General features: G+C 51.1%; 1 protein-coding gene and 1 long non-coding RNA gene across 4 annotated transcripts in view; one reads left to right on the top strand and one right to left on the bottom strand.

The window, feature by feature from the left end:
- Positions 1-17,703, bottom strand: part of LOC126521975 (plexin-B-like) — a 140,977-nt gene extending 123,274 nt beyond the window's left edge. For all 3 annotated transcript variants that reach the window (XM_050170734.2, XM_050170737.2, XM_050170735.2), the window contains exon 1: positions 17,191-17,703. The gene's annotated coding sequence lies outside the window, so the exon portion shown is untranslated. The remainder of the gene's footprint in view (positions 1-17,190) is intronic.
- Positions 1-27,010, top strand: part of LOC140218964 (uncharacterized) — a 180,309-nt gene that overhangs the window by 106,100 nt on the left and 47,199 nt on the right. The window lies entirely within an intron of this gene.

The raw sequence follows: 27,010 nt of genomic DNA, 5'->3' as shown, positions 1-27,010 counted from the left end.
TCGCTCCCTTTGGCAGACTCTCCCGCAAAATGTATTTCGCGCGCTTTCGGGGGTGCAGCAAGCGTCAGAGAAAAGTCGCACCTGGTCGCTTGATTGCGCCTTCCCCTTCATGGGGGCACAAAGCGAAAGCTGCGGCTTTTTCAACGCCGCCATTTTCTGAACGAGCGTGAAGGTGCGCTCAAGACACTCATCACTCGAATGAAGTGCCACGCGGTCGCCGAACACGCCGAGGAGAGATGCGTCTTGCACGCCACCCGCAAGAACAGCGTCCAATTCTTTCGCTTGCGCACTTCGGTGTGGGGCCGCATACACCCGCCTTGTCTGCATTGGTACGTGTGGCTCGCCTTCAGGTAGCTCAAAATGAAGTAGACGGTCCCCGTTCGCGGGAACCTTTCTGTGTGAGCTCGGAAAAAAAGAAAGAAAAAAAAAACAGATAAAGAAGCAGTGAGGTGAGGAAAGTAACTCGGTGAATATCCCGCATGACGCCATCTTGAACGCCATTTGCGCAAATGTAGGAACGGGAGAGGAGGATTGATGGGAAAGGGAGTTCCCAGAGCAGAGCGATCCCGCTGGCAGGGAGGGCATTACCGGCCTGCCACGGAAGCGATTACTCACACCGGGGCCGAGAATTACCTGGAGCGCGGGGCAGCCGCAACGGCTGGGGCCAGCGGCGAGGCTCCACGTGGCCGCTTCGAGCCGAGCCAAGCCATGCCAAGCCCTCGCGATAGATAGGGAAGAGGAAACGCGCTCCAGCGGGGAAGGAAAGCGCGCGTTCCACCCACCAGTCACACGGAGAGAGCGCGCGCGAGCGCAGCCGGGAAAAGTGGTTTAAACGCGCTTAAAAAACAAACCGCTCCCAAAATGGAGGTGGGGGAGGGAAGGGGGGAGGTTCGCCCGGTAAAGTGCCGGGAGGCGGGCATTTAGAGGGAACCCTCTGGTGGGGAGAGTCTAGACACGCGAGGTGCCCTTTTGCTGGGGGCTGCTTCTTCGTTGGTGGAAACGGCGGCGTCGCTTAATTGCGCCCGGTGGTCTTCGGGAAGTGGGCGCACTTACTCAGGACAGCGCTCCGTCACGAAGGCGACGGTGCGCAGGCGAAGGAGCGCACGCTGACGGCGCCACAAATGAGCGCCTTCATCACCGACGGGGGCCCATCAGCGCAAACTTTTGCTGATGGTCCGGCAGGAGAGACGCATCAGGCACAGGACTGCGACTCGCTTTACGGCAAAGCACGCGGACGGAAAGAGACCAGAAGATGGGGGATGATTGCGCGAGCCCCCTCAGTGGGGTCGCAATGTCGGGCACCCAATCGCTGCCCCCCCCTCTCTCTCTCTCTCTCTCTCTCTCTCTCTCTCTCTCTCTCTCTCTCTCTCTCTCTCACACACACACACACACACACACACACACACACACAAACAAATAAATAAAGAGAGGGGAGGGTAACAAAGCATCCAAACGAGCAAACGTAATGTGCTCCAACTTTGTAAACATCTCACCAATACCGGTTCCAACGGCTCGAAACTGGGCGGATTGACCAGGAAACGGTAATACTACCGCGGAGAGCAGCGCGAGAGACGACTTGAGAACAGGATAATACAAGAACGCTGGCGTCGAATCGTTCTGTCCTCATCTTTCAGTTCATTCTTTTGAGTTTTTTTTTTTTTTTTTTTTTTTTTTTTTGCTGTGTTTTCGGTTATATGACTCGGTGCGCATTGAGAAGAGCGCGCACATGGAGCTACCCTATCGGTAGGCGTACGAGCTGAAGCCGCAAAATAATTAACCGGTTAGGGCAAAGATAACGGGTGGCATTCGCGCGAGATATATGAAAGTATAGGCCCTGAAAATTCATTGGAACGGGCTGGTAATAGCTGGAAAATCTTGGAAGCTATAGGCGTTTCGGCTCCGACAGCAGATTTTACGCGAACTGCATGCAGCCAGCGTTAAAAGAGCGAAAGGTCACGTAGAGGTGATTCGATATTGCCAGATATTGCCAGGTCGCAACGGCGCATGTTTCCAGCCGACGTGTGAGCCCTCAAGAAAAAAAAAGTATAGAAGGCCGATCAAGCAGAAAATCCTGGCTTCGTAGCAAGCACGGACGATATATTTTTTTATCCAGTAACTAACCTTTCTCAGAGCCCGAAAATAAAGAAAAACCGCGCGCACACGCCAAGAAGAATTGCTGAGGAAATTGGAATTTTCGTAAAGTGGGTCGAAGCCGCGACATGAAAAGAAAGAGAGAGAGAGAAAAAAAAAATCTGAACTCGAATATACGTGTGTTGCCAGAGTCCGGTAGACGGCGCATCGAACGCTATTGGGTTGGCGGCACGTGGCGATCGAAGACTAATTATTGGGGAACAAGATTTGCGGCGACATGTCCGCGTCATTAATGAAACAACGAAAACGAAATCACGACGAAAGCGACGTGGTGAAGAAATAAAAAAAAAATAACAGTAAAGAAAAGCACTGAATATGGCAGGCCTTGACACAAGACATGGCGGCTTATTGGAGAGAGAGAGAGAGAGAGAGAGAGAGAGAGAGGGGGGAGGGAGACGCAACGCAGGGGAGCAATTTTAGAAAGAATGGACGGCATTCCTAATTTGCTCGCATACTCTCATTTCCCCTCACTCTCTTTCTCTCTTTATCCTCTTCCCCGCTCTTTGGTCAGCCAATCGTTTTTCGTTCTCTGGCGAGACCGTCAGCTTCTGTGCTACACACCATTCAATTCGTTTACATTTTGCGGTCTCACCAATGCCTCGCACACACTTTTTCTTCCTGCCTCTTCCAATTTTTACCACAGAAATGCGAGCTTTAAGAAGAAAGCAAAATGTAAAAGCAGAATAAAAGAACTAACGGATAAGGAGCGCATCGTGCATATGCACAAAAATGGGGACCCTAGCGTCTACGAAAAGGTGCGCACGCGAATTTATAATGCCTCAACGTTTCATTCTTTCTTTTTCTTTTCCGGTTTTGTTCTGCTTGAAGTGAAGACTACGGTAGGTGAAACAAGGAGAGAAAGAGGGCGAGAAGCCTTACAAAAGGACAATGAAAGCGTTGGTGTCCGACTGGTCTTCGCGTTTGAATCTTCTGCGTCTCGCTGCCCGAAGCCGCGTGTCCCATACTTCGAAAGGGCTGTCCCTTCCAAACACGAACCGACGAGCGCAATAGTCTCCCTTCTGGTGGCGAACAGCGTTACGCAGTGAAGCGAAAGCGATGCGTTGCGTCGGCCGTCCCGAACCGAGAAACAGAGAAGAAACGATCCTCAATACCGCAAGCAGGTTTTCCCACGTACCAGCTTGCCCTAACCAGCACGGTCGACCTCATGAGAGCTAATGAGCTCTCGTGAAGAGTCGCGGTTCGGAAACTTAGATGGTGCAAGAAACGAAGGACGTTAACAATGTAAAACAAGTTACACCCTTAAAAGTGAAAAAAGGTGTAAATGTGGCTATAACTCACACCCACAGTGTGTCGGGTGTCCGCTATATAAATAACACCCCATTTACCCCACACCCCACATTTAAGGGTGTCAATTATTTTACCGTGAACCGGGATGGCAGATTTGTTGGCACGGTGACGTCCTTATTTGCGACTGTCAACCTGCAGGTCCACCATTTTGGTTATAGGTGAGTCGTGGTGCAGCGGCGATGCGTGCTGGCGGGCTTTGCATGCCGTCAAAACAAATTCACAGAAGGAACAAGGGGCGCGCAATGGGCGAGCCTTTCTTCCTTTCGCTGAAACACGTATTCCGTTCGCGCTACCGACTGGTTGACACGATCTTTACACTCATCGTTAACCTACATTCATCGTTAACTGCAAGTACGATGTCGGTATACGCCGCAAAGGAGGAGAGATCGAGTGTGGGTCGAGGAGAACGCAGTTGAAAGAGAGGTGGACGGGGTGGGCGAAATCTGCCCACCGGAACCGATACAGTCGCATGGCAGCGTCTAAGCCGACCCGACCGACCGTTCTTGCCGCTTCACCAGCGACCCTCGCCTTCTTCGCATTCGTCGCCCCTTTTCGCCACTTCTTTTTTCTCGTTTCACTCGTGCCTCCGTTTGTTGCGTTCACTGATGCGGGTTGCATCATTTCATTTCATCCGCCGCCGTTTCGAGTTGGGTTGAATATCGATAAACACGAAAAAAAAAAAGGTAGATAGGGAGAGGGCGGAGCGCGAAGGGAGTGAAAGCATGCAAGACTCGGTTCGCGGCCCGCATGGCCGTTCAGGTGTGCGAAGCAAGTTCCTCAGACGCGGCCACCGGAGCGAACACCGCGGCGCAGAGCGCGAGTTAAGTCTCGGGAGTAAAGAAGGGGGTGAGCAGGTGAGCCGGGGGGATTGCAGGGGCGACGGAGGCGGGTGTTTCGAAGAGAGGTGCGCGTGTGTGCGCCGTTCCAATCTGCTGGTCCGGAAAGGAACACCCCCGCTGCCACTTCGGACGCGTTCTCGGGGAATTAGCGACCGCCGAGCAGAAAGGAGGAGGAGGAGGGTGATGGATCTAGAGTTGAAGACGGGCGTCTAGGCACGCCTCGGGGCTTGAAACGCCGGAAAGGGAGAGCGATGGCTGCAAAACAATGGGCGCCGTCGCCACTCGCCGATTTGTTTCTTCCTGTCTCTTAAATGAGGAAGGCGGTAACGAGTAAAGTTCACAGCCACAATTGCCCTGCGTACTTTGCTTGCGCTGCTTTGTATACGCTTTCACTCTACGTTTATTTTCCGCCCTCTACATAGGCATTTTACGCTCTAGATGGACGGATAGCACACGCTGGGGATCTCAAGATTTTTCACGATCCTTATATCAGCCTCTGGCAATACTAAGGTCCCCCGTCCAATAAGGCTGTGTACTACACGAGATGCTATTATCAGGTTCCCGAATTGAAACGGTTATCCGACGGCCCATCTGGAACGTGATCCGACGACGAATAAACGGAGGCTAGAATCCAGGGCCAGACTCTTTAGCGGGTCGCTGAACCTGACAAGCGCACGACGTGAAATAGCCGCGCCCTTGTGAGGTCAACACGATGGTGCCACGGCGACGCGACAGTAACGATCGTATTGGATTGTACGCTAGTTTCCTTAATTAATAACACTTACCGGAAGAGCTATCGCGTCTTGCTGTCTCTCTCATCAGCAGTCACTAGAAGAGAGAGAGAATAGAATTTATTGATAGGAAAGACAGAGAAGTCGACCTGAGATATTGTGCGCTCTAGTCTGCTACTCTTCAATGCATGGGGAAGAGGGAAGGGGAGTGAAAGTACTGGCATGCATGATGATGATAAGAGAAGTGAGTGCTTATGTGCATGAGGCCTTGCTAGAGCCGCTCGTCGAGCTTGGTGTCCTGCAGAAACTTCAACACTTTAGCTGCACGCATTGAAGTTGCAGTGTCACTCAACCGCGCGTGAAAGCCGCTGCTGTTCTGGCATACAAACGCATTCCGACCTACCTTAGCAACATGTGAGCGACGTCCGATTTAACTATAGTCGATAACTATAACATCGAAGTGACGTTCCAGATGTGGCTCCAAACTAGTTTTGGATGTAGGTTTCTGGGTGTGTAGGCTTAGAGACCGCAGCGACGTTCTTCATATCCGCAGCCGCATACGAAAGTAGCACGAGCGCGACCTCCAAGGAAAAAAGAAATGGAGTCTAAAAACGGGCCCGACCACGCTCACTTACTACTACGCCCCGCGCTCCTTCATCCCGCTACGCGAGCAGCTAATCTGAAATGCAAGCGATAACCTGCACGCGAGAAAGGCACAGCATAGCGTGTAGCTCGCCGAACGAACGGTCGTCGCCTGCTTGCTCGACTGGCCAAGATTCGCGCCACATCGGCAAGGGGAAAAAAAAGAAGAAGAAAAGGCCCCAACAGCATCGGCGCACCCGAAAGGCGGCGGCTGCGAAGCGGCAGCAACAGCGATTGATGAACGACTTCCGCCGGGACGGACGACCCGCGTAAAAGAAGTGTCGAGCGCGACGTGACGACCTCGGTCCTCTCGCCATAGCGCCGTCGCGGCTGAGCGGCGCGGCCGCCTATGCCGACTCGCTTCGAGAAATAAACAGAACCGGAGGACGCACGTTATAAGCAACGAAGTAAAAGTAGAAAAGCACATCGTCGCCAAAAGCCAGGGATTGACTGAGCGCGCAAAGGACGGCGATAGAACCAACCGAGAGTCTCTCCTCGACGCCGGCTTATCGGAAACGTCGCCGCCGCCGACGTGCCACTCCGCTCGGCGCCCTCTATTTCCTCCTCTCTCTCTGTCACCCCTCCCCCCCACCCGCCCACTGATTCGCGCGAGCGTAGAAAAGACCGCTGTGTCGGAGGGGCGATTGGGTTCGGGCGGCCGAGGTCAACGCCTCGACCCCGACGACTACAACGAGACGTGTATGGCCGCGGGCCACGGATTCGGCGAGCGCCAAGCACGTCGAGAGAGAGGCCGATTGAGAGCCAGAGGTTGAGGACAGGGCCGCTTGCGTCACTCGTTTCGCTTTTACCGTTCGAACGGGACTGCGACCTTCGTATAACGAGTTTTTTTTTTTTTTTCTTAAATCCGTTTGCTGCCCTGAACGGAGGGAGTGCCAGTAGTTGGCCAGCGCCAGCAAACCAAACTAACTGGCGCCGAGTCAACACCTGCTCCCTGACGGGTGTGTTGCGCTGCTAAGCACGAGGTCGCGGGATCAAATCCCGGCCACGGCGGCCGCATTTCGATGGGGGCTGAATGCAAAAAGCTCCCGTTTACTTAGATTTAAATTGTGGCTTTGGCACGTAAAACCTTATATATATATATATATATATATATATATATATATATATATTATTTTTTGGAGTGTGTCCGCCTTCTTAAAATCTCCATCCCTGTGCAGAATGAGTCCACTTCCGGGTTATCCTTTCAAATCTTATTGTTTTATTTCATTATCTGCAAAACGCACGACACGTTTACGACGTTTGTACTGAGCAGCAACGCCGATAATGTGTGTAGTTTAATGCTGTGAAGAACAAATAAAACGAATGTATGAACGATGTTGCTCTCATGCTGTCCTGAGGATTGCACATCTAGAAAGCGCCAAGGGGAGGGGGGGAGGGGCACGCCAATAACCGCGACATGCTCACAACTGTTTCCTGTGGGGGTATTCTGTACGAGTCTACCTATAGCGGACTGTCCATTTCGGCCGAGGCTGATTGGCCGGGGGTGCTCGTCTCCGCTCGTACTGCTGCATCCAATCAGCAGCGGCCGAAATGGACAGTCCACTAGGTGCCCCTCCTGGTCACCTCTCCGCGCCAAGCGGCTCCTCACTATTCCGGATAATTTATGCCTCCTACTCGTTTCACTCCCGCGTTAAGCACACGTCTGCCCTTGCGAAAAAGGTTTTAATGACAGAAACTTTTCGCGTGCATGACACGAATGAGACAGAAAACTTCGAGGAGACACATCGGGCGCTCACAGGGCTCCTCACGTGTTCGACTATGTCGTCGTCGCTCCTTGATTGTCCCTTAGCACGCCATTCAAACCTCTGCTCTGCCCCTTGAAAAAGAAAGACAAAAGCATCGCGTTTTCGCTCGCGAACTACCATGCCGCGCTGAAAATGACTGGCCTCGAGCGAACAATGCAAAAGGCAAGCGCCGCTACCCCCCCCCCCCCCATCCACACCTCTCTTATGAAAGAAATAAAAACAGGTCGTTTCCCCTGTTATCTTCTCTCTTTTCTAAGCCTCACTGCGTTCTTGCATAATACGAAGGCGCAGTGTGGCTGTCGAGCGTGCCGTGGTGAGCGCCAGTCTGTTACTCCGCAGTGATGAAACGTTACTTAACCTGGTAACGAACGGTGCATTTCCTCGGAGTTTTCTATATATTTTTTTTCCTAGCCCGCGAAAGCAGTCAGCCGCTTATGCTTCTGCGTCGTATTTCTCTCTTGTCTTTCTTTTTATTTTGCAATTTGTCATTATTTTCGTTCGGGGAATCGATCCTTTATACCGCTGTTACAAATAGCAGCGCTCTGTCTTCCCGCGCACTCCATTCACGGTCTTTGCGCTGCCACCCACCAACCTGCACGCACGCACGAGCGCATTCTTCTAAAGCCATTCCTCGGTCTCTTCTCATTGTGTCATTCTGAGTGCGCAGAATATGCCAGCCTCAATACATTGCGAAACCCTCGGCTTCTTTCGCAACCGCTCTGAAGTCAAGTTGAACGAAGTTTGAACTCCGAGAGGTATACCGCGCTCGGAGGGAACTGCATCGCAGAGCAGCTGTTCCAAATGCTTCGCTTCGCCAAGCGGGTTATTTGGTTTCTGCTGGAATTTGTCCTCCGCTCAGTGTTCGTGATTAAAAAGAAAAGCATGAGATCAAGCGGCGATTGCGTCAGGTTTGGTCACGAAGCTTGGTTCTCAAACAGAGCGAAGGCACTGTGCATGTGCCTGTGGTGCGGTTGTTCGATGCGCTTGCCCAACATTCTTTTTCGTCGCGACGTCTGCTTCTGTCCCGAGCAGAAGGCGTGTTAGGGTTTCGATCGTTAGAATGCACTCGCGGAGCTTTCTCTTTTCTTTCATCGTTCCTTTTTTTCTTTTTGTGCGTAATCTATTTTACTACAACGTCTGCAAAGTCGCGTATACACAACGTAATAAAGTCTACAAGGCGGCTTTACAACAAGGTTATGCGTACAAAATGAAGACAGATGGGGCGCCACAAACTGTACCTGCATGCAGCGTAAGATTAAAAATAACATGCATGCTATCATATAACAATAGTGAACCTCGAAGAAGCGCGAAGGCAACAAATGAAAGGAGGGTGCAGAACTTTTTTCTAACGTTCACTGTGAAAAACTTCTCACTGAACACTTGAAAACGTTCATTATGAAGAACATGGCGCAAAAGAGATGACCGAGCTGGAGAACAACGCACGACAATCGCCGTGTTTTTTCGTCCCTTTAGCACTGTCTTCTTTACGGTATAAAGTTCAACTAACTTTCCCAGTTCACCATTTCGCTACACTTGAAAAGTTGTCCTAGTGCGCAAATACAACGGCAAGCACGATACATACAAAAGAATAGGACGCACAAACAAAAAGAACTGCTTTTGTCGAGGAGGGCAAATATACGTAACAGACGTGATAACTTGTAACGCAGGATGAGATATTTTTTCCTTTTTAGGACTAAGGTTAAGTAATAAACCAGCAGACACAGAGAACAACAAAATACCCGCTATAGTAAGCTCGACGGCATTTCATTAAAAAAAGAGAGGGAAAAAAAAAAGGAAGGCCGAGAGACAAGCAACTGTATACGATGTGTTATCTCTAGTTTAGGGGCACGCACAAAACCCCGCCTAAAGAAGAAAAAAAATGCAATATGAAATATGCTTCCCGGATGGTTGAAATTAACGACGACTCGCTCGTTCACAAATGAAAGAAAAAAAAAAGGAAGAACGTGGGGAAAAATTAGCCAGTGTTTTCTCGCCTCAAGTGCAGCAAGGAGGTGGCACGTCCAGGCCGTCGCGCGGCTGTGTGTATACTTTATATATACGTTTATACTAAAAGAATTCATTTCGCTGTGTACAACGGCGCCGCTATACAGGACACAAGAGGCTCCGGAGACCCGTCCCCCATACCCTTTCCCTTCAAGGGGGCAGCAGGAGCGGTGGGAGCGATAACGCCGAAACGTCACGCTCACTGCGCCCATGAAAAGGGCTTCGTGGACGACGACGACGTGCTCGCAAAAAAAGAAAAAAAAAGAAAGAAAAAAGAGCCGAGTCACGCTAGACGCGCCGAGAAGAGAGGCGTTCGTTTGAAAAATGAGCGCCACGCAGCGTCATTAATCTCGGCAACAGAGGCGCCCCAGCGCCCACTTGCGGCGGTCAGCGCACGGAGACCAACACACACACACACACACACATGCACGGTCACTAACACGCAGCAGCGGGATGATAATGCGGTAGAGAAGATGGCGCTGCGGCTCCCGAGATCCCGGCTCCAGATTCGGGAAATAATTTGCTCCTCCTCCTCCCCGTATATTTGTACGTACCCGCGACTACCTGCACCAGGGCCGGTCCATCACTGTTATTACGCCGTACACTGCAGTGCCTGTGCTGCCTCTGCATGTAGCTAACCCCATCAGAGGACGATAAGGCCGGCGCCGAGCCGTGTCACGGCGCGACGATTGTTGGAGACAATCGTTGATCTGCGCGCTACAAAGTTGATCACAAGAAGGCCGAGCCTTCTTCTGCAGTGATTTCTGTGTAGTGAGAAAACGGTGTGTCCACGTTTGTTTGTTTTCTTTTTCCCAGCACCGTACGTGGTTTTGATTCTGCACTCGCACACACGTATATACGTTCATTTTCTTTTTTTTTTTTTTTCTGGCTGCGTACTTGCTTTTCCGTTTCCTCGGGCGCGGCGATCTCGCTTTTGGCGCTCCCGTCTCGTGACGGGACCCTCGTGCTGCGAATCGTTATATACGACCCGGGAAAATCAGAGGGTCACAGAACAAATAACATGGCGCGTCGTTCTCTGCTTTCTTTATCCGGTTATGCGCATGACCGGGCACTTATAAGCCCCGTCGCTTTCTTTCTTTCTTTCCAGCGGTGACTCTGTGTCGACCGCACGCGGCTCCTAAACTGCGGTTGGTTATACCACTCTACGCGCATGCTGGCGGTCATTGATGACGCGCGTTCTGCTCATCCTCTGTAATCACGGGAGCGCTTGGCAGGGCAAGCGCGACTTCGTCGTCGGCGAGGCTATTAATCCCGCCGGTGGGCCGATTGTAACGGCACACATGCACGCCGAAGCCTGGTCACAAAGAAGAAGGGCAGTGAGATTTCGTGCGGTGACCCGCGAGGGGTTTAGGTAACGAGCGACCGTCGCGCCGCGAATCGCCAACGAAATGCCCGTATACGTACGCAAACGTACGTGCGAGCCCCGCAGACGCGGAACGGTTTCCGGATACCGAACGCACCACTTAGCGCGCAAACGTCTTTTCGGCCGTGTAATTAGGCTTACAAGCGAGATGCGCGGCGACTCGTTGTTCAAGGCGAGCGTGTCTTTTGACTCGCCGTCTCTATGTGCACTGTCACCCGCATTGCGAAACTCGTTGTCAAGTCAAGCAGTAGTTTTCGGTCGTATTCTGCAACATGTTGCGCTTCTTTAAGGGGTCAAGCTATATAGGGAGTTTTAGAAGCGCAGCGGTCGCTAGGCATCTTAGTGTAGCCAGTAAACGGGGTGGGAAGTACCTTCTAAAGCACCGAAACTCTTGTGCGCAGAGCCCACAGCGACCTACTAACATTGCGGGCTTGCGTGCTGTCAGCTGCTGTTCCGAACACTCCCTGCTGAATTCTGGCGCGTATAGCCGCCCACTGTGATCGCTAAGTACGGTGCAGATGATTTCGTCAAGCTGCGTAAACTACGGAGTGAACTTGCCGAGGCAGTGGCTGCGTTGTGCGACTGGACGTATAACGAAAGAAAAAAAAAGGAGCCTCGCGAAACTATGTCTTGCCGAAGTATAGTTGCAGAGTGTTGGTATAGATTGGTATAGAACGACAGAATCTTATTATGTTTCTCTGACATTGAACTCCTTCGAACTGTCTCTCTTGTGACGTTTCTTACGCCGCTCCCTTTATAAATACGATATACCAGCCCAACAGCAAACTCGGTTGAAAAACTACATCCGTCGATAGCAGCAACTCATTACCGCAGCGCCCGCTTCCCTCGCTCTCAAGACACGGAAGGAAGCTGTCGCGAGGGTTCCCGATCTTTTCCACGCGCCGAACATCGACAAGCGCCCAATCTGCTGCCACTACGAGCAGCGGTTGATGAGGCAATACCAGAACAGGCGCGAGAATGCTTTGTTTTCAGAACACGCGGCCGGACCATGTCCCTTCCTCGGGGCTCTCTCTTATTGCAGAGCTCTCCGCCACAGTGAAAGGAAGTAGTCACAGCAGCAGCAGCAATAGGAAGAGAACTCTCCTCGCGTAACGAACGGGCTCCAAGGACGCGGCGTGTAGCAAAGACACGATTGCGTCGCTGCAGCAGTAGCAGCAGCAGTGGGGTCAGCCTTGGAGGAGGAGGACGACGAAGAATGAAAACGCGCACAGGGCAGTGCAAGAGAGGCGCCGGCACATTTGGAAGAAGAGTGCGTGCTCTGCGTGACCTCGGCCGAGGAGATGACGGGGGAGAACCACGACGAAGAAGACGGTAACAGCCTGCAGCGCACACGCACAGCGCGCGGTTTGCGGCAGGCCGCCATTAGCGCCTAGCTTCGCCCCATCCCCACCTTCCCCCCCGAAAGAAAGAAAAAAGAAACAGAATTCGCGGCGGGGACTGCGGATCTCTCCCACCGCTGCCAAATGCCCGTCGGTCGCTCGCGGGCTGCCCGCATGTTGAGCGCGTCCGCGCCGTAAAGACGCTCATCACGAGCGAAGCGCACGGAACTCACGCTCGTACACAACAATCGCAAGCATATCTCTCGCGCGGCACACCGTAAAACGCCTTGCCTGCCCCGACTGTGCTCTCTCAACGCGAGGAAACAAATTACCGGAATTAGTTTCAGCACGCCTGCGCCTAGTATGCGCGCCCAGGGACGGACAGGGGAGACAAAATATATGCGCGACGGCGGCAGAGGCGTCCGTGCGTGGATAGCACCTTCTCCGGCGTGCATCCACGCCAGTGGGTGTATAGACGCGAGAGTCCGGGAGAACGGAGCGGAGACCGGATTTCGGTTGCCGCGGCGCGCAGCGCTTCGGGCGGAAGCGGCCACGCGTTGTCGGTCGGGGCATTTGTGACTTCGGCGATAATGCGAGCGAGGGTGTTTTTTTTTTTTAGGTGAGAATTGTAACCAACACTGGCCGTGCCCTAGGGAAGCTTTGAAATGATTTACGCGTGCCGCTCCGGAGGGTCTTTCACCGGGCACCGAAAAAATATCTCGCCGCCCGCAGTTTCTGCGTTCGATCAGGATAGCCACGCGCTCCCCGTGCTTATACCGTACACGTAACGGCTCGTTGGTCAGGCGCTGGTTCAGCGCCGCTGCGATGGCGAAAAGGTTTTTTTGAGGATTAACGTATTGCGTTTAAGCGTAGCTGCGAGGTGTGTTTACATATGTATCACTGTGGTGCAGTGGAACCTAAACAACTGCACAAGCAGTTGGCTTTGTGCAGTCATCAGCGTTACGGGCCGCGCAAATCCGCCTAACGTTTATTCAGCACATTCGATTAGACCTCTGTTTTCAACCTAATGCGTACATTAGGGCTACGGTGGGTACATGTGGCAACCATCACCTGCAGTGGCTGTGTCAGAAACGAGGGCTACTCGATAGAGGCTACTGAGACTTGCCAAGCTACGAAACGATCAGAGAGACAATTTATAAGCGTTGGCTCATGGGCTTCAAGTTCCCTGAGCCGCTATAGCAATTTCTACACGAGGAGGGTGTCCACGATTTTATTTAAATACACATCTGTGCCGCAGCGCAAGCTGTTTCAAGAAAAAGAAAGTGCCGGAGTACCCGTCTAAATAAATTGCGAAATTTAATGAAGCAGAACTATACTCGTCGGTCAACGAGGTGGGTTTAGTGGTGAAAAACCGCGATCGAAATTGCTCAATAATGTCGCCAAACGAGTACCTCACACCGGAAAAGAGGAAAATAACTTTAAACCTATGCTACGCAAATCGTGAAAAGTCGGTGTGAACAGGAACTTTGAAACTGGCGCGCATGAAAAAAGAAGAAAGACACTTGTTTATGCGTAGTAATCAATAACTCGAGAATGAGCGCAGCCACAGTTACAACTTTCGTGCACATGCTGCGAAGGACGGCAAAAAATAAATGAAGGACACGATATCGTTGAGGAAATTATCTTCCCTTTAATGCCCGGTCCTTCTCTTGGATAACAAGTACATGCAGGTATCTGGAGGACAGAGAAACTGCCCCGAAGCTAGTTTTACGGAGCCGAAGCGAGAGCTTTTCTTTCCTTCACGGTACGTAAACGTTCCGTGCTTAACGTCGGTTTCTCCCTCTTTTTTTAAATAGCGGTCTGAATTCCCACGGGTATATTGCGAGACTCGACAGAGCTTTCTTCCCGGTTTCTGTCAAGATGTTCAAATGTTTCAGGGCGGTGAATCGGACACCGCGGTCCCGGGTCTCTTGCGATACGTGAACATTTATTTGCTAGCGGCCTCACCAAGGCGGATTACTAATACTACGACTACAACAACAACAACAACAACAACTACTACTACTACTACTAATAACTGCGATCTGCCCATCTTTTCTTTCTGTCTTGAATTATTTGTCGCGATGCTTGCCTCGAGAATTAGATACGAACTAGCCTAGGCAAACCGTCTTCATTGAACAAATAGAAGGCACTGAACCCTGTCAGATGTACGGAGGAGTCGTACCGTGACGAGCCCCGAGCAAAAATAAATAAAAGAAACCACGCTGATACGCGTGTCGCTATAATGTTTTTAATGCCAAATTGAACGGGTCCATTGAATTCGCAGAAGAGCAGCGTATATACCTCGCTGTGCCAGCATAATCGAAGGCAATAACAAATCCAGGTTAGCACTATTGTATGTATACCCGTTCATTCTGTTAACACAGCCTTACACCTCTCTCTTTAGAAGATCTTTTTCTAGCATTGCCAGAGCGTTCTAAAATCTACCCGTGTGATGAAATCTATAAAGGCGAGAAACACGAGGACGTCTTTTTTTTTTTCGGTACCAGCTGACATAAAGTAAAAGTAAGCGTAACGCACTGCCGTCTTGAGTACAACCTACCGGTCGCCTGTATGCGCAATTACCAACTGACGCTACTTCTTTAGGATAAGATAAAACGTTTACGGTATGTCCGAAGGAAGCCATCACGTCCCCAAAGCTCTGTACTCCCTCGAAATCTCTATGTGGTTTCGAGTACGGTATGTCCCAAGTGAGCTCTCGTTACTAGTGCGCCCTTCGACATGTCCGATCAGGCAAGCGGAGCCTGTGCGGAAGTATCGAATCGCGTGCGAGAGAACCCACGGTCGGTCTTTTTTTTTTTCTTTCTTTTTCTCCTCGCATAGCATGTTCGTACACGTTCAGGTTTGCTTCGGGCGCGTTTAGTAGCAGTCGTGGCTGTTATGTTTATTTATTTGTTATGATATTTTTCTTTTTGCGTACTCCGTTTCTCTCATTGCCGCTGACGCGGCGCCGTTTTAGCAACGTGGATCGATCGAAGGTCCGGTTCAAGAAAAGAAAAAAAGTACAGTGATTATGGGCGTCTGAAACAGCGTAACACTTCGGTAACGACGAGCGCAAATTAGGAGGAAAGCGAGGGAAAAAAATATACGCCAATTTGCCCAGCCCTGCGTGCTTTCTTTTTTTACAACGGCGCCGTCCCTCTATGGTATTTTCGTACTGTACACCAAGGCGGAGGACGCGGCCACCATAAATCAACTCTTTAGCGATGTATTCAAAAATGGTTTATATCTTCCCGGATATGTATATCAGTGTCAATATGTTTTCGCGTCGGGGTGTTCACGCACGAAGACATACCGATAAGGTTTGGCCCTTATTTCCGCTAGGATGTTGAAAAATAAGCGTTGCAAAATAACGAGGCAATGAACGCATTATCGAGATTCTTGCCTTTTGAAATAAAAATACAAAGTACGCGATATGGCAGAGGGGGGAAAACGCCGCGACAATCCGATGAAATGCGTAAAGGAACAGTGCCGTGTTATCATTTTTTTTCTTTTTTTTGCGTTTTCTCCGGTACCGCTGGTTTCCACGGCTGCGCGTAAATCAAGGAAACGAAACAGTAGGGATCTTGCGTTAATCTCACTCATCTCAACACTGCAAAGACTTTAAGGAGCGGCAGCGCGAAAACGTCCGTAGGGATAACGTCGCGTGTAAACAACGCTAAGCCCCGCGGTTGCTGGTCGGGAAAAACCGAGCTTAAAATTTTTCGTCTGCCGTCCAGTCTGAAAGCCGCCAGGAAATCCTCGACGCGAAATTTAAGGAAAGGTGGAAGAACCCTAAATGAGAAACAGCGCACGCCGTCGGTGACTGCGATGCAGCAACAACACAGCGGGCTATTCGTTTCTTCAGTCGCTTTACTAATGAACCGTGTTTTCGAGAGATTAAAATTTTGCTGTCCGCGTCTTGCTTCCTGTTACTAGAGATTAAAAGCTCGCTGGACTGGCGTTGTTTGTTTAGCTGTAGAAAACGATTTGTTCTCCGAGGCAAGCTCTATACTTATTCGTTCCTATCTTCATTTGCTTCCTTCCCAAGCCGGCGTCAGTCAGTATCCTTTTTAACGAAACAAAGAAATAAGACAAATGGCTCGCTTTTTAAAGCGACATTGAAAAGCTTTGTATTAAGAATGCGGAACTGCTTCGCCATTCCGTTTTACAAAGCTGTTTACCGTCCTTCATCGCGTTTAACGTAATTACAATATTTCCAGCGTTCTCCACTGATGGTACTTCCGGCCGCCGGTGAAGACATTCTTTTGTCACACGGTGTATATGCATATATATCTAGAATGCAATCCGGCGGCAAGTATGATGTTCAGAATCAAATTCCTGGTTATGCGTGTTATGAGCGCCCAGCTACCTTCCCGGCGTCGGAACGGTCATTCGAGGACGTACATACATTTGCATCTCTCAAGCGCCGCGGCGCTGAATCACGAAAACGCGACGACGTCATGAATTCCGCCGGGGAATACGCGGCCTCATTTGAATCTCAAAACGCTATGCGCTACCAGAGGCGCGCTGTGGGGTTACCCGCAAGGCTGGACGAGACTGTACCTGGATTTACGCGTCTTAGTAAACGTGCTACAATGACAGTTAAGCGCGGGAAGTTTCTGTGCTCCTTTTTTTTGCAGGCAAAAGCGAGAACGTTTTTCTCCAGCTATGTCGGCCGCATAACGGCAGCGATTTTTTTTTTTTCCCGAGTAATCCAGAAGATTTGCGCAAGTGGAGGACCGCTGTCGCCGTAGAGCGCAGAAACGCGACGGGCTGTTCACACAGCGCTTTCATCAATCGTGTTATTGTGCCGAACGCTATTGAGAATCAGTTCGAGTCGCAATCATAAAACTGCAGTTGACGAGAGCGTGGAGGTCTGTTATAGCGGCTTTGGGTGACGCGGCGGTGTTGCTCATAAAGCGCTGTAGCCAAGGTTCAGAAGCAAAGTCCACCGGGTCCCATCGCCGCAACAAACTTTGCTCTCATTACAGCGCGCGCGGGGCAAGTGAAGTTCGTACTCACCGACAGAGTTCAAATCCTGGGTCCGGCTCCGATGGTCAAAAACGAGATCCCACGCGGCGTCGTCGGTCAGTCGCCGCACTACACCGAACACCGACGAACGCGATGTTCGTCACGCGAAGCCCAGACGGAGGGGGTTCTCACCACAGTGCTGTTCGCTCTCAGAGACGAACTGCCGCAGCCTGGCGCGCACAAGAAGCAACACGTTCCAACAGCGAGCAGGGGGAAAAAATCCCGATCGTGGAAAAAAAAGAAAAATATCCTCGACGAGCGAAGACCACACAACACACACACGGGGGGCAGCAGTACTCGCTGAGAATCCAACAGGTTGGAAGGGAATCCGGGGATATTTTCTTTTCGGTCAAGCGAGTGTCTTCGTCGGGGAGCCGAGGTACGACGACTTCGACGCGCACGGCTTGCAAGCACAACACGACCACAGGAACGAGTCGAATGCACGTCCAGACTCCGCGCGCGCCGCAGAGAAACTGGCAAGCACGGACGCGACTCGTTGCCGGCTCACCGCATCTGCCGAGCGCGGGCCGAGCGGCGAGGAGGTGGTTTCCCTAGGTGTCTCCTCCCTAGATTCCCCAGTCGCGAGACCGGATTCCCCAGGGTACAACTCGTGGGTCTGCGGCGTCCCCAGGCGTTCCCTAGGATTGGTTCCGGTTGGGCGCGGGGCGTTGGGCGGGACGCTTCGTGGAGTCTTTTTTTCGTTCGTCTGCTCTCTTTCGTATTTTCGGTCCTTCGCTCATTCTCATTACTTCCGAAAAGGAAAGCGCTTTTCGTGTCTCTACTTTTTTTTTTCTCACGAGGAGGCCGTGAAGCTGAAGCGAAAGACGAAAGCTACGAACAAAGCGAGTTGCACCGAGAAAGAGAGAGAGAGAGAGAGAGAGAAATAAAGATACAAAAGAGAGAGAAAGCCCCTCCTCTTCATGGTTCAGGGTTGGCCGCCGTGTATTTTCTGTCTTGTCGGGGCATAATGGAAAATAAGGACCTTCGAAAAACTAGTTTGGAGGAAGAAATGATTTTGCGTGTTTGTGCAAATCGTGCGGAAAGCGGAGAAGGCGAAGTCGTCGGCTGGCGAGAGCCTACTTGACGGAATTTACTTTTATTCTTAATCTCCCTGTGTACGCGCTTGCATCTGAAGTAACGGTAGCGACTCGTGGTAGTCCCGGAATATAAAAAATTTTCTTCCTTTCTTTAATTGATTCTTTTTTTAGGCATGGTGAGAGACGACGCGTTGGCGTCTACAATCTGAGTTTTTCTTCCTTTGTGTTTATACTGCTCTGTATACGACGGCTCCCTTGCAAAACCAATTTCAGATGCGCGTTTCAGAGACGGCCAATTTCCAAACTAGTTCTTCGCGGGAAGAGATTAAAAGGAAAGAAGTTTGAATGTAAGTGTGCTCCACTGAATAATGCTTCTGTCTTGCTTGCCTGTAGTTCAGTTCACCTTGAACAACAACAACGACCCCCCCCCCAAAAAAAAAAAAAAAAAAAAACGGAATGTTGTGTAACAACGTTTTCTTTTTAAACGGCGTGTGCTGCTTTGGATGGTTTGAAGGTTTTCGTCTCTTCAAGTTAGCCTAATAGAACTTTTTTTTTGTCTTGTTGTGAGTTAACCTTGCCCCGCTTATCGTATCTACTACATCCGCTCCAATGAGAGCGTGAATTACTCATATTTACTCGGCTCTGCTTGTGTGTAGGAAGCACCCGCTTTCGCAATTTCGGTGGGACCCTCATAATGTGCCTTATTCAAGAACTCGTATGCTGGCTTTCCCGCGTTGTTGGTGGACGCGCCAATATATGCCGGCATAGCTTACCACTAAGACGACCGCCAAGTGTTAAATACGCATAGCAGATCACGGTCAAGCGCGCACAAACGAGGACAAAGTGAGGAGTAGACAACACAAGCGCTTGTGTGGTCACTCCTCACTTCGTCCTTGTTTGTGCGCGCTTGACCGTGATCTGCTATGCGTAACCAACTAGCCCAAAAGTCGGTGCTCTTGAGTTAAACACACGTTGTTTTTATTGCATTCCAAACTATTTTGAGTGCTGAGAGCAGCACCCATTACGTTCATAGAAACGCATTTAATGGCACACTTGTTCACTGTTGTGATTTGTTGACCGCCAAGTTTTGATCATGTGGCGTCGCAGGAAAGCGAAGCTGCTGTTCTTTTTTCTTTCTTTTTAATTGACTATTGAATATTGATTGGATGTTGTTTGCGGCGCCCGGTGAGACGTGAAGTGCAAGAACGTGATCTTGTTTGGTTTTACGTTCTAGCCACTAAGAAATTTATCTGCACTTATACGCACAGTCCTGAGGTCACGTGCTCGCGGACGAACACGCCGTTGATCGTTGAAGTCAAGCAAGAGAGCTCCATCACAACGTGAACCTCTTAAATGTAAGTTTCGCAGTTCGGCTGCGAGATAAAGTGCATCGCTTGTGGGGTGCTTGAGCCACAAAATACTCGCTCTCACCTCCGTCTTTCCAGCGTGTCTTTTTTAAAATTATTGTTATGGTTCTTCTGAGTCTTCGCGCTCGTGACTTTCATCATCCATGCCATGGTGTGATTTGGGTCGGCGTTGGCTGCATTACCTACCGCATAGAGCGCCATGAGATTGCCTTCTACGGCAGTATTGTCTTCATTTAGATACTGCGGTGTACTCACAGTAGTCGTGTGAAAGTTTCAATGACGCTGAGAGCAAGTTGCATGCGCTCCAGGAAACTGTGAAAGCAGTGGGCGCCACGGTTCGTAACCTTTTCGCGTCGGAACATTCTTGGTGCGACTCGCTAACATCGGCGAACTTTACGGAAGGGTGCAAGTTCGTCATTCAGACGCAATTTTTTCGAGCTTAAATTCCAGCTCGATATGTAGTACCTACGTACAGAGTCACCATACGTATACGTCGCAGTGAACCATGCTATATAGCTACCAAGCAGCAATCACAGCGCGAACTGTCCACAAAATCTAAGAGAGAGAGAGAGAGAGAGAGAGAGAGACAGAGAGAATTCACCCAAGTATAAAGGCAGGTAGGTTTACTAGGTTGAACGCCGTGACGTATACCCTGCACTGGGGAAGGGGAGGGATACTACATAATAGACGAGGAGAAAGAGGGTAGAAAAGCTCGCATTGCGGACGCTCACACACGCCGAAGCGTTCATCGTTCAGTCAGACTTACGAGCGCTCGGTCACATGTGCGGTGGACTTTAAGCCACGCGGCAGCAAGGCCTATATAGCGCCCAAGCCTGCATCGCTCGCGCAGTTATGCAATGGCAACGCGTTCCAGTCGGAACTCTCGCCGATCCGAGCCTCCCCCCTCCCCCACCGTCTCTTTAGCCGTGTCCGGCCTCGGGCACGGCGCGAACAGAACCGAGAGAGCGGAGGCCAGGCAGGGCGTTAATTCGACGCAAATCGCGCTTCCCGCCGCGCGTCCGTGTGGCTCGGGAAGTATATACGCGTGGGCGGCGGCGGCAGCGGGCGGATGACCGCGCCTTGGCTGCGCGCTCACACGCGCCGGAGCGCGCGCGCGCTGCTTAGTAAGAATAGTAGTCGCATAAACGCTACGGGCAACAGGGCGGCGGCACGGCTTTCTTTCCCTCCTCCCCATGTGTACCACTACTACACTCGAAAAGTGGCCGTGCTCCGGCGGCGGCAGCAAACAGCCGGGGCCCCGCGCGCGGCCCGACTGCAATCCTGTTCGCTTCCGCGGGCCGTCGCCTCGCTGCAGTGCAAATCGTTTTCTGGCACCCACTGCATGCGCTGCGTCGAACGCGCGGGGGTGCGCGCGCGTGGAGTTTGAAAGGGTGCCGCCCGGGCTGGCTGGGCAGTCCTCTGGGTTTCGCGCTGTGCCGCGCAGTAACAGGATCCGAGTGCGCTGCAGCAATTCATTATTGCACTTGCGAAGCGCGCGGTCCGCGTCGCTGCGTTGCCTTCTTTCTCCTTGACGTCCTGAGCGGTTCCCGGGGTGTTGAAGCTACTACTGCGGCCTTATATATTGGGCCCGACGGGCATTTGTGTATATATAGAGTGATTGTCGTTGGGAGCAGTGGTGTTTATGATGAAAGAAACAAAGGAATGCGCGATACTTGTGTCTGTCTATTTGGTGTTAGGACACCTCAACAGCTCCGTACAAGGTAAAGAGTCGTGAGGTACGAGAGGAAGATGAGGTCTCGTATGTAACCAGGAGTGAGCGCTTTTGTTTGCTGTACGTCAGATGGTTGGTCATTGCACTGTGCGGTCACAATGAAAAGCGTATATTCGAAACGACGGAAATGACACCGGGGAACAGGCCTTAGCAGAATCTGCTTTCAGCCGATGTATATACTTCGAAGATTGAGACAGGAATGCAGCGCCTAACCAACATGCAACGGACATCATAGCGAGGTCTGTAAACATGCAGTGAGGCGCTAAGAAGGATTGTGAATGATTAGAAGTGCAACGGAAACATGCAAATAGACTTCGGCGGTGATTGTATTGCGGATGTAAGGTATATATGCTTGCCGTGGCGCTGGAGCAGCTATGCATGTGCCGCGCCGACGATGTGTATATGTCACAGCGAAGAGCAGTGCACGTCACTATTTCTTTTTTCTATACTGGTGGCATTGGCTCTGCCAGAGCGCGCCGTCGTCCGGGGCTTTTCAGCGAGGCGTGACGTCACAAATTCGTCCATGAAGAGACAGGCCCTCTTCGCATGCATTACGAAGCGTTCTCTCTCTGTAGCGAACCGCAGTTCGGGACGTTTGGCTGCGTACATGCCAGCTGTCTCTATGTGCGAGAGCAGCAGCCCAGAGACGTTCCTAGTGCGCACACTTCTCAGCCGCGCCGCTTCGTTGCCCTCTGTTTGGACGGACGGGAGTCGCTCGACTCGGCGCACGAACCTCCGCGGGCAGTTCGCCACGGGTCCGCCCATTGCAAGCCGTCACTCTTCCATGCATGTGTGTGCGTGAGAGAGAGAGAGAGAGAGAGAGAGAGAGAGAAAGAGTGAGTGAGTGTGTGCGTATGTGTGCGTGCCCGTATGTGTGTCTGTGTGTTTACGATATATAAACGTGGGAGCGGCGGCCGTGACACAGCGCACCGCGTTAGGACCTGGCGGATAAAGAGGAGGGTGAGGGAGGGACGAAGAAGAAGTAGGAAGAGATGCGACTGTTTAATCGGCCTCTCATTGCAAACGCACCGCCCGTCGTCCCGCGCTCGCCGTCTCGGCGCAGCAACGTCCACATAGCGGACAGGGCGCAGGCTCACCCGGATGCTCCGAGCAGAGACTCGACGTCGGCCGCGGCGCTGAGGAACCGCACAGCGCGCTCTCAGCTGCAACGTGTGACACGCTGTGTGCACGCAGCTGGCGAAGTGCTCGCGCGTCCCTTGCCGTGCGAGTGCAGTGCGTCGGCGCGCCAGCTGCGAACCGCATGCGCAATAAGGATTCCTGCAAAAAATTACTGTGTAGGCAACTCCGGCGCCATATATAGTGTCCATGGCAGCTGCAAGCACGGCGGTACGTTCGGCCAGCATTAGAATGACGGTTAGTGTAACTTGAAGGGGTGTACGGTAGCGTGATTAAGAGAAGGGACAAAATAAGACACACCGGGACACACACATCGCTACCAACAACATTACCAACAAACCCACATTGTAACCCTCGTGAACTTTATGGTTAGTGTAAACACGGATTTGCCTAAGCGTCGTCCTTTTATTGCTTCGAACGGGATTGTGACTTTGCACGTTGACCATTTTCGACTAAATATCGCGGTCTAAATGCAACAATTCGCATTGGTTATGAGTGTTCACAGTGTCTTATTGCCTGGTGGGTTTAGAAAAACAGGTGTGCTTCGAAATTTGGGCTGACCATGACAGATAAAGCGTACTAAATAAAGCCTCGAATATGTCTTGAGCCACGAGCACGAAGGCTATATATAGGCAAATCCATGTCCTCAGCATCATCCCCATAGCAGCTTAGCGATCGCAGCGCCAGAGTTCCCTCTAGTAGTTCTTGCAGGAAACACTATATGTGGCGTATCCGCGAGACCGTCGTCGTCCCTGCAGGCATGCGCTCTCCGAATAAAAGCCCGAAGACGCGTGTGTATACGATATGCGAAGCGGCTCTCTCTATCCTTGTACGGCAAAAGCAGCGTCTATATATTCCTCGAGTGAGTGAGCTCCTCCGGCGTTTTGTTGCTGCTCGTGCAAGATATATACGTGCGAGAAGGTCATGGCCGCGCCACACACGCAGTGTATCTCGAGCTTGCTTCTGCACGCGTTCCCGCGGGCTTTCATCCTGCTGGCTCGAAAGGGCCGGCAGGACCTTTGTGCAAACATCGTCTCGTTCTTTATGTGGTATACTCGACCTTCTGCGTTATTACGCGGCCAATAAAACGATCAGTGTGGGTCAGTAAAAGTCTGCTCTTGAGTAGTACGTGTAAGTCTATGTATAGTAACGCGTGCTGGGAGGGCTATATGAGCTGTGTGTGTGTGTGTGTGTGTGTGTGTGTGTGTGTGTGTGTGTGTGTGTGTGTGTGTGTGTGTGTGTGTGTGTTTGTGTGTTTGTGTGTGCGTGCGTGCATGCGTGCGCGTTTTTTTTTTCTTTTTTTTTTTATACATTGAAGCTGAGCCATGGGCGATCCGACGAAGCTGGTTCAATTGGCTTAATTCTACTACATTTGTTCGAGCAAATAGTACGCTATGACATGCATCAGGCATCCGTTGGCGTTTGTGTTCTTTATTGTCTGATGAGTAATGTCGACAGAAGTGACAGAGGAGACAAGCACCACGCGAAATGAAAGCGTGCGCGGTGCCGTGTTATTTTCCAAACCTTTTTTTGTTCTTCATTGGCTGGCGCAACGCCACGCCTACGCTATATACCGCCGGTATCGGCCACTCGTTGTGATGAGTGATGAGAAAAGATGTGACAAAATCGTGGTGCATGATACGGCACGTCACCAAATGCAGCATATCGCCGCCGGTATACTTGATTGAAGAAAGCACGTGATATCATATACGACGAGGAGTTGCTTGAGAAACGCACCTTCCTATGCAGCGTATTCGAGCAGGCGCACTCAACCGAATGCAGCGGAGGATTCGATCAAGTGCAGTGACAAATCGAGTGGAGCGACGACGTTACACACACTCAACTTTTTTCTTGAGTCGAGGTTGTTTGTGCGGAGTGGACGAACGTTGTAGAATATACGGGCACAAAAGTCTTCGGACGATGACATTCCAAAGCGATTCCGTACTTGGAACGGCGCAAGGCGACGTATAAACTGACGGTATAGATTACGAAACATCGTGACTGAATTCCAGAAGCTTCCGCCGCCGCCGCCGCTTCGCGAAAAATAAGGTGTGTCCGCGCATCCCGCGCCGACGGCGTGCCGTCATTCCGGCGAGGCGTATAAGAGAGCAAGAGAGAGAGAGAGAGAGATAGATGTCGTGCGTAACCCGGCAGAAACAGGCGTGTCTCTCCAGCGCACGCGTCCGCGGACACAGACATACGCATTAGGTTCTAGACCAACATGGCGGACCAGTCGAGTCGCGCCCTGCTTGCTAACACACGAGCGCAGTGCCAAAGGAAACACAAAATCCAGAGTCGATTATGCGACGGGGACACGAAACAGCCAGAAAGGAGGAGACTCGCGCATATCTACGTTATTAGCCGAATGGCACCTTCGCGCTCATGGAAAAGGAACCAAATGCCGCATGCAGCGAACACTGTGTCGCAGATGTATATATACGGGGGATGAGAAAGGGAGACCCGTATAGAAGGAAGAAAGAAGATATAGAACGGGGCTTTCACACTTCTTTTGTTACGAGAGATGGCACGCAAACGGTGTGCATGTGCGTGTGCGACGCGTGACAGCGCCATCAGCGGCATACGCGAAACGATGCCGTCTCCCCCCTCCCCCCCCCCCCTGCATTTCCTAAACTCCACCGCGAGCGAGACAGGCCGTGCCATGTGCGGCTGCTGCCGCGAACGCTTCTGGCTCGGCGCGGTTGCAAACGCGAAGTCTATATACCGACCGAAAGCCGTGGAAATGAAGCCTATGCGCGCTCCGTGGGCGAGTTGCGTGCACTGCAAACTTGGCTGCTTGAGTTACTAAATAAACGTGGCGTTACGATCTTTGAGCTACTATGGGGATTACGGTTATATAATACACGGATTTAACTATTTCTTCGTGTGCTCGTGGCTTCAGACGTACTTGCGGTTTGATTTATTATACGCTTTACCTGCGTCTGTCGGCCTAAATTTTTAGGTCACCGTACATCTTTCTAAACGCATTAAAGTACACCATGAGGCCTGCGAACATGTGTAATCGTTGCCAATTGTTTCATTTATAACGCAGCATTTCTTAAGAAAAATGATCAGTTTGCAAAGTCAACAAGATCTTCGAATCCAGATGGACAAATATTTAGGGCTATCCATGTACTATACACATCAATCCCATGCTGAGTGAACGGTCATAATTGCAGCTTCCGTATCTGCGAGAGCGCAATATGTCCACCTATAGTAAATTTTGTACGAAATTCTATGCTACCGAGGGGCTTCATACTGGAACCGCACTCGCGTTCTGAAAGGTGCGTCACTGCGGTTTTAAGTCGCTAGGTTTTTGTGATTCGGCAGTATATATAGCCTCAAGGTTCAACAGCTCTCTTCGATCGATGGTATCTTCTGCAGCTTCACGCGGATTCGCATGAGTGTATATATATATATATATATATATATATATATATATATATATATATATATATATAGTTCTGCACTGTTCTGTCAAGACAGCTGTCAATGTTTTAAATATACAGGAGGTGACTGAGCGAGTCGCATTGTGAGTAATTTCAAGTGTAATACAAGCGAGCAGAGACGCACCGCAAGGATGAGGTGCAGGCATTTTATTCCGGCGCCGACATCTTTAAAGGGACAGCGCCGTCCGAAGGAAGCCAGCGTGGCGGAGGCGGCCATGGCCTCGCAAGGCGTGGAGCTGCCAGTCATCAGGGACGATCAGCAGTCCAGTACGTCATTATCGCTCAGTGGGGACGACTCCACTATCGTCGACCCTAACGAGGAAGTGGCTGATATGGCGGAAGTGGACAGCGACGGCTTCAAGGTGGTGAGTCATCGGAAGCAAAGAACGGTCGGAATCCCAGTGATAGTTTTACCAACAGAGAAAGGTGCTGATTTTAGAGAGCAGAACCCTATCAGGCTCTTCGAAGCCATTAAAGTGCTGCTGGGATCTGCTCCGATTCGCAGTCGCTTCACTACGCAAGGTGCTCTTCATCTAGATATCGCAACGGAAGAGCAAGTTGACGTTCTTCTCCGGTGCTCTCAGCTTTGTGACATAAGAGTTAAAGCCCGGTTGCCCCACTCCTACATGACGAACACATGTGTTATTAGGGGAGTACCAGTGTGGTATTCAGAGAGCGACCTTCTTGACTACTTGAAACCGCAAGGTGTATTGCACGTGAAACGTATGATGCGCCGGGTGGAAACTCAAGAAAAAGAATGGGCAGCGAAGCCTACTACCTCTGTTGTGCTAACGTTTGCTCCCAACACCGAGCGCCCAGAGAAAATTAACCTCGGTTTCACCAAGCATGCAGTCAAAGAATTCGTTGAAACTCCTCCCCGATGCTTTAAGTGCCAACGCTTTGGGCATGTAGCCAAAGTTTGCATCAAAGATCAACGTTGCAAACGATGTGGTGGCGCCCACGATTACAAAGCCTGCAAGGCAGATTTTGCTTGCGCTAATTGTGGGGGCGACCATCCAGCGAGTTTCGGTGGCTGCCCCTTCCGTGTAAGCGCCTTACACCGTCGAGTGTCCTTCATTAGTGGTCCCAAAC

The sequence above is a fragment of the Dermacentor andersoni genome, chromosome 6, assembly GCF_023375885.2.
Source record: "Dermacentor andersoni chromosome 6, qqDerAnde1_hic_scaffold, whole genome shotgun sequence".
Taxonomy (NCBI): Eukaryota; Metazoa; Arthropoda; class Arachnida; order Ixodida; family Ixodidae; genus Dermacentor; species Dermacentor andersoni.
This window is presented reverse-complemented; position numbering and strand designations above follow the sequence as displayed.